Genomic DNA, 4,884 nt, shown 5'->3' with positions numbered 1-4,884 from the left:
GATTGTTAGCCTTGCCCCCTGTGATGCTTTTTTGACATATATAGCGCGGTGTGAGTTCATCCCACACGTGATCCTCACCTGTGTTTCTTGATTGGATAATATCTTCTTATTACCTGTGTACCCATTCTTATCATTTTCATCTTCCCACCTTTTTCTTAGTGTGTCAATTTGTTTATATACATCGAAGTATTTACTTAGCATGTGATCATTCACCTGTCCATCATGTGATCCATCATGTGATCGCCTGATTTCTCACCCGTTAATAGTAATTGTATTTAGTTTTTTTTTAATGGTTCTTTGTCTTTCTGCATCCATCTTCGGTATTTAGCCTTCGCTTCCATTGTCAAGTTAGAGCTTTTAAACCATTACAATATGGCCGCCATGTAATTTCATATTCATTGTTATGGCTAGAGTTGGATTGATCACCTGATGGTCACGTGACCGATCGTGTTTGGGTTAAATACGTCTAGTTCGCGCTCACCGAACTTCTGGCTCCAGTAGAGTACTCATCCGTGATAACCAGCACCAGTTAGAGCTGCCTGCATCGTGTCCGTATAGAACGGTAAGCTTTAGCTTGCTTTAGAGCATGCAACTTGGTTTATCTTGCGGTTAGTTTAACAGGTTAGGGTCAGGTTTTCTTATTCCTACAGCTGGGCATGTCGATATAATAATCTTGTGCAGCCTCACCTTTTTTAGTAATAGAACTCTACAGCAGTCATTTATGTTATGTTTTTTAAAAAAAGGTCCTTTGCGAGCAGCACCCGCTTAACACCCTCCCCGGTTTGACTGTTGTCAAAAATACTTTTTAAAATAAGGCCCTGGGGAGCGGTACAAGTTTAATACTATGAACTGGTTGTCTGCACTCAAAAGCACTAGTTGAGTACTTACAGAACTGTACTCTTGCCATTACAGTCAAGTGTTTATAAGGTCTCTTTTAGAGGGGTGAATCCATATAGTAGGTCACAGTATTATTGTGAACAAAAGGTCTAAGAGTCATGGATCGATCATGGACGTCAATATTTGACTTTTGCTTTCCTTTAGAACCAATATATTTTATGGTATCTAATGGCGTAGCAGCTCGTCCATCCTGAAAGGAATAATTTTCGTGAGGTATTATTCCAGCTTTTAAAGTGTCTTTAACTTTATATGACTATCTTAGAATAATTTCATTGTGGTCCACTAAAACGCATGTTTTCCCTGTTCATGGCATGGCTTCACAGGACCTTTCGACATGTTGAAAAGTGATAATCCTCTCACTATGAAAGCAACCACTACTATAAGGTATTATCTTTAACTAACTCTTGTTCTTCATCTGTGCTTGTCTACCAATTAGATTTGGGCTATGGGTAACTAGACGTATTTTCCTCTCTTTTGTTTTATGGCCTGATTGCAGCTTGGAATAAGAATCATATTAAGGAGGAACAATAATATCTGACCATTGGTCCGTCACTTTTTAAAATATATTGATGCATTCATCAATTCCGGTGTTACTGGTAAGCTTTTACACATCATTTAAACCAGTTTCCTCCTTTCCCCTGTTTTCAGTGTTTTGTAACAACACCAGTATGTCTATTTAAAGTCTTGGCGGCACCCACGTTCATTTAATATGGTTAAAACCAAATATATACTTAAACGACCCATATAGTTCCCATGTCATCACTTCAGGTCCCTTTTCATAAATAGTTTTTTCATATTAAGTAATAGGACCCTATAGTTCAGATAAGTATTGTTTCACCTATATCCATAGGACTTCATTGTGTCCATAATAAATCGGTTCTTATATATTCATCTGGCTCATATAAATACTGCTGCTTTCAAACCCACAGGACTTTACTGGTCTGAAACCTCTGGCATAAACAGAGTCTGTGAGCAACACCCACAAATTTTCAGCCTCATCTTTTTGAGATACTTACCAACCGGTAAGTTTTCCATCCACTTGCGTTTTTTGCCATGTCAAGTAAATGAACAAATACAGTTTCATGGTTGTAAGTTATGTTCCACTCAGGAAGAGATATTCGTTGCTGTGAAGCCTATTTTAGAGTAGGAGTATATATTCAGACACACTTTGTATGTTAGCTATACCCTTATTTATAGTTTCTCTTTATATATCTGCCCTTCTTTCTTTGTTTAATACGGCTATGTACAGTTTACGTTTTTATGAGATTCTTTTCTCAACCTGTCATTAAAGGCTCTTGAATGTGAACTCTATTGGATTATATGAAGCTAAACAGTGTGAGAAGATATTTTGTATATATAGTAGAGACACTAAACTATTTGGTTTTGATATATAATTGTTTTTACAGAGAATAAATTTGGAGGTGGAACTCCTGAGGAAGGCAGGTTTCTGCCGAAACGTGCGTTGAGACAACTTGGAAACCACCCGAAAATTATATGATTATTCAGATTCTCTGTCATATTCTAAATGTATTGTCTTCGACTAATCACTATATAAACCAATGAGTTGTATCATCATGTATTTTGACAATTTAAACAAACATTAGACTGTGGTACGCATGTGTAATGGATGTATGCAGTGAGTATTGTTGCATGAATTATTGTCTCTGTAAATTCATACTTATCATTTTTTTAAATTTTCAACAAAATAGTATATAATAATAAAATGTGTTTGTATTTTTCTAATTCTTAGTGTCACTACTATTATTTGACATGTTTTGATTTTTCCATTGAATTGAAGTTGCCCTAGAATATTTACAGTATGTATATTCCTGCCTAGGTGAGTTTCACATTAGTACCAGGGGTCCCTTATCTTTACAGTTATTCAGGACTCAGGACACCGTTTCACATATGAGACCTACTGAGCCAAAGAGGACGCCGGTGTAGTATGTGGACAGAGTAATGTGGGCCAGCGTCGGGGGGCCAGGTATGGTCTGTGGACGCTGCAGAGGTCACAGAACTGGTGCTTGGAGCTTTCACCGGCACGTGGTGGACCCTCCTTGACACACGCCGGTGTCAGCAGGTGATCAGTGTGGCCTGGCTGCATAGGGGCGGACCTGGCGGGTTCGGGGTCCAGCGGGCCGGGGTACGGCAGGCGCACAGGATCGCAGGCAATTTGGCTCACGAGGACGGCGTCGGCCTCGTGGTGTGGTGAGAGGCGCCGCCCTGGCAGAGACGTTGGGCTTTTCGGAAGTGGACCACGCCCAGGGCTACGTGCTTTTTATTCACACCCCTATGCTGGCCTTGCGTACGCCTGTCCATCCCACTCCGCTCACCCTTATTGGGGGACGTAACAGGCAACATTTGCGTGAACCTCCCCACTGGCCGGAGTGACATGGTTGCGTCCACTGTCCACTACACTCAATACACCAGAGGTGTATGTCGCCATGGATATGGGTGTGTTCTGCATACTCTGGTCTGTCCAGCACATCTCCACCACTCTTGGCATTGTGTGCTTTCCCAGTCATGCTTCTCCTGCCTCCTTCACACATGCCTGGTTGCCACCTCTCCCCACATTGGGCTAGTGTGTGGCTGAGGTGCCATGCTGTTGATTGCTCATGTTCACGGCTTGCCCAGGTTACCACTGTGAGTTGTTCTGTCATGTCTAGTGGGTGGGCATGTTGTTTGGCATGTTGGTTTTGATTTTGTGATGTGTGCATTGCCAGAGTTGTGAGTTGCATGGTTGTGGAGTTGAGGTGAGTGGAGTGTTCATTTGGAACTTGCCAAGGGGCTGTGCATTTCCCTTGGTGCCATCCTGGGTATGCTGGTTGCTACTCGACTGTCGGAGGTTGGAGGAATCGTGCACAGTGGTTGGGTATTTGGAGGCAAGATTGTGTTCGGTTGTTGCCTGCACATTGATGTGAGACGTGTGCCTTCTGTTGTGGTGATTGTGTGCTGTGTCGGCAGGGGGCACAGGTATGACATGTGTGCTGTGGATTGCCCCCGACACGTGCGTGCATCCAGCTATGGCGTATGGTCCTTGCTTGGTGTCCAGAGGATCCTGCGCATTGTGTGGGACGTATAGGGTCTGAGGTAACAGGCTGATGGTGTTGTCCAGGTCGGGTGTGAGGGACTTGGATGTGGCTGGCTGTGTGACTCTTCCGACTGGGGTGGGTGTTGGTTGGGGGTAGCAGGGGCCAACAGGTGCAGCACAGCCAGCAGCTTTGTGTGGGGTGGGATGTTGGTTGTCCGCTGTCTTGGTGCCGGCGGCCTGTTGGGTGTTGTTGGTCAGGATGCGTAGGATGGTTGTCTTTTTGTGCCTGTAGTGGGCAATGACAATGTGAGGTGTTAGGTCTGTGTGGCTGGTGTGTTTCCTGGGGGTCCACTGTCTTTGTCTGCGCTGCGTCTGTGGTGGTCCGGGTGGGGGTTGGGGTCCTGGGGTGGTGGCGGTGGGTGTTGTGGCCCTCTTAGGTGTCTGGCCCGCATGACCGGTGGCTCCATGGCATCTGTTGCCCTTCCGATGTGGCTGTAGGCTGGTCTCCATTTTGTGGTGCAGGCTGTGGTCTGACTTTGCACCAGGTCAGTGCAGGTGTTATTTTCCTGCTGCTAACATGCCTTATCGCCTGTTTTGTGCTCTTATCGCAGTTCTGGCTGGTCGTTGTGAATGTTGTGGAATGGTGTTGTCACGGCTTTGGGCACGGGAACGCCTACTCTGCATCTCAATAGCGATAGTTGCGGGGTTCTTCTGTGGCAATGTTTTTGGCGGCTGCTATCACGGGTAAACTGGTGCTGTGGGCTGTTAACACCAGCTTGTGAATGGGGTGATCGATTTATCGCAACTTTGGCTGCAATAAAGTGCCGTTAACTCGGCAATAGCTCCTTGAGAATATCCCCCACTGTTGCATTATTTGGTCCTACCCTGCCATATAATTCTAGTGGATCATATCCCAGAGCCTTGAACCTGTGAAGGCAATGCGATTCCTTGTGGAT

General features: G+C 44.6%; 1 long non-coding RNA gene across 1 annotated transcript; it reads left to right on the top strand.

Annotated features, from left to right (window-relative positions):
* The first annotated feature begins 442 nt into the window (after positions 1-442).
* LOC146833665 (uncharacterized) lies at positions 443-2,640 on the top strand. Its single transcript, XR_014960263.1, has 6 exons — positions 443-562; positions 1,042-1,110; positions 1,221-1,281; positions 1,394-1,493; positions 1,827-1,919; positions 2,304-2,640. It is a non-coding gene; the product is annotated as an uncharacterized LOC146833665 (long non-coding RNA).
* The last annotated feature ends 2,244 nt before the right edge of the window (positions 2,641-4,884 follow it).

Source organism: Triturus cristatus, chromosome 4_2, assembly GCF_964204655.1.
Source record: "Triturus cristatus chromosome 4_2, aTriCri1.1, whole genome shotgun sequence".
Lineage (NCBI taxonomy): Eukaryota > Metazoa > Chordata > Amphibia > Caudata > Salamandridae > Triturus > Triturus cristatus.
The sequence above is the reverse complement of the archived record's forward strand: the minus strand, read 5'-3'. Positions and strand labels throughout refer to the sequence as shown.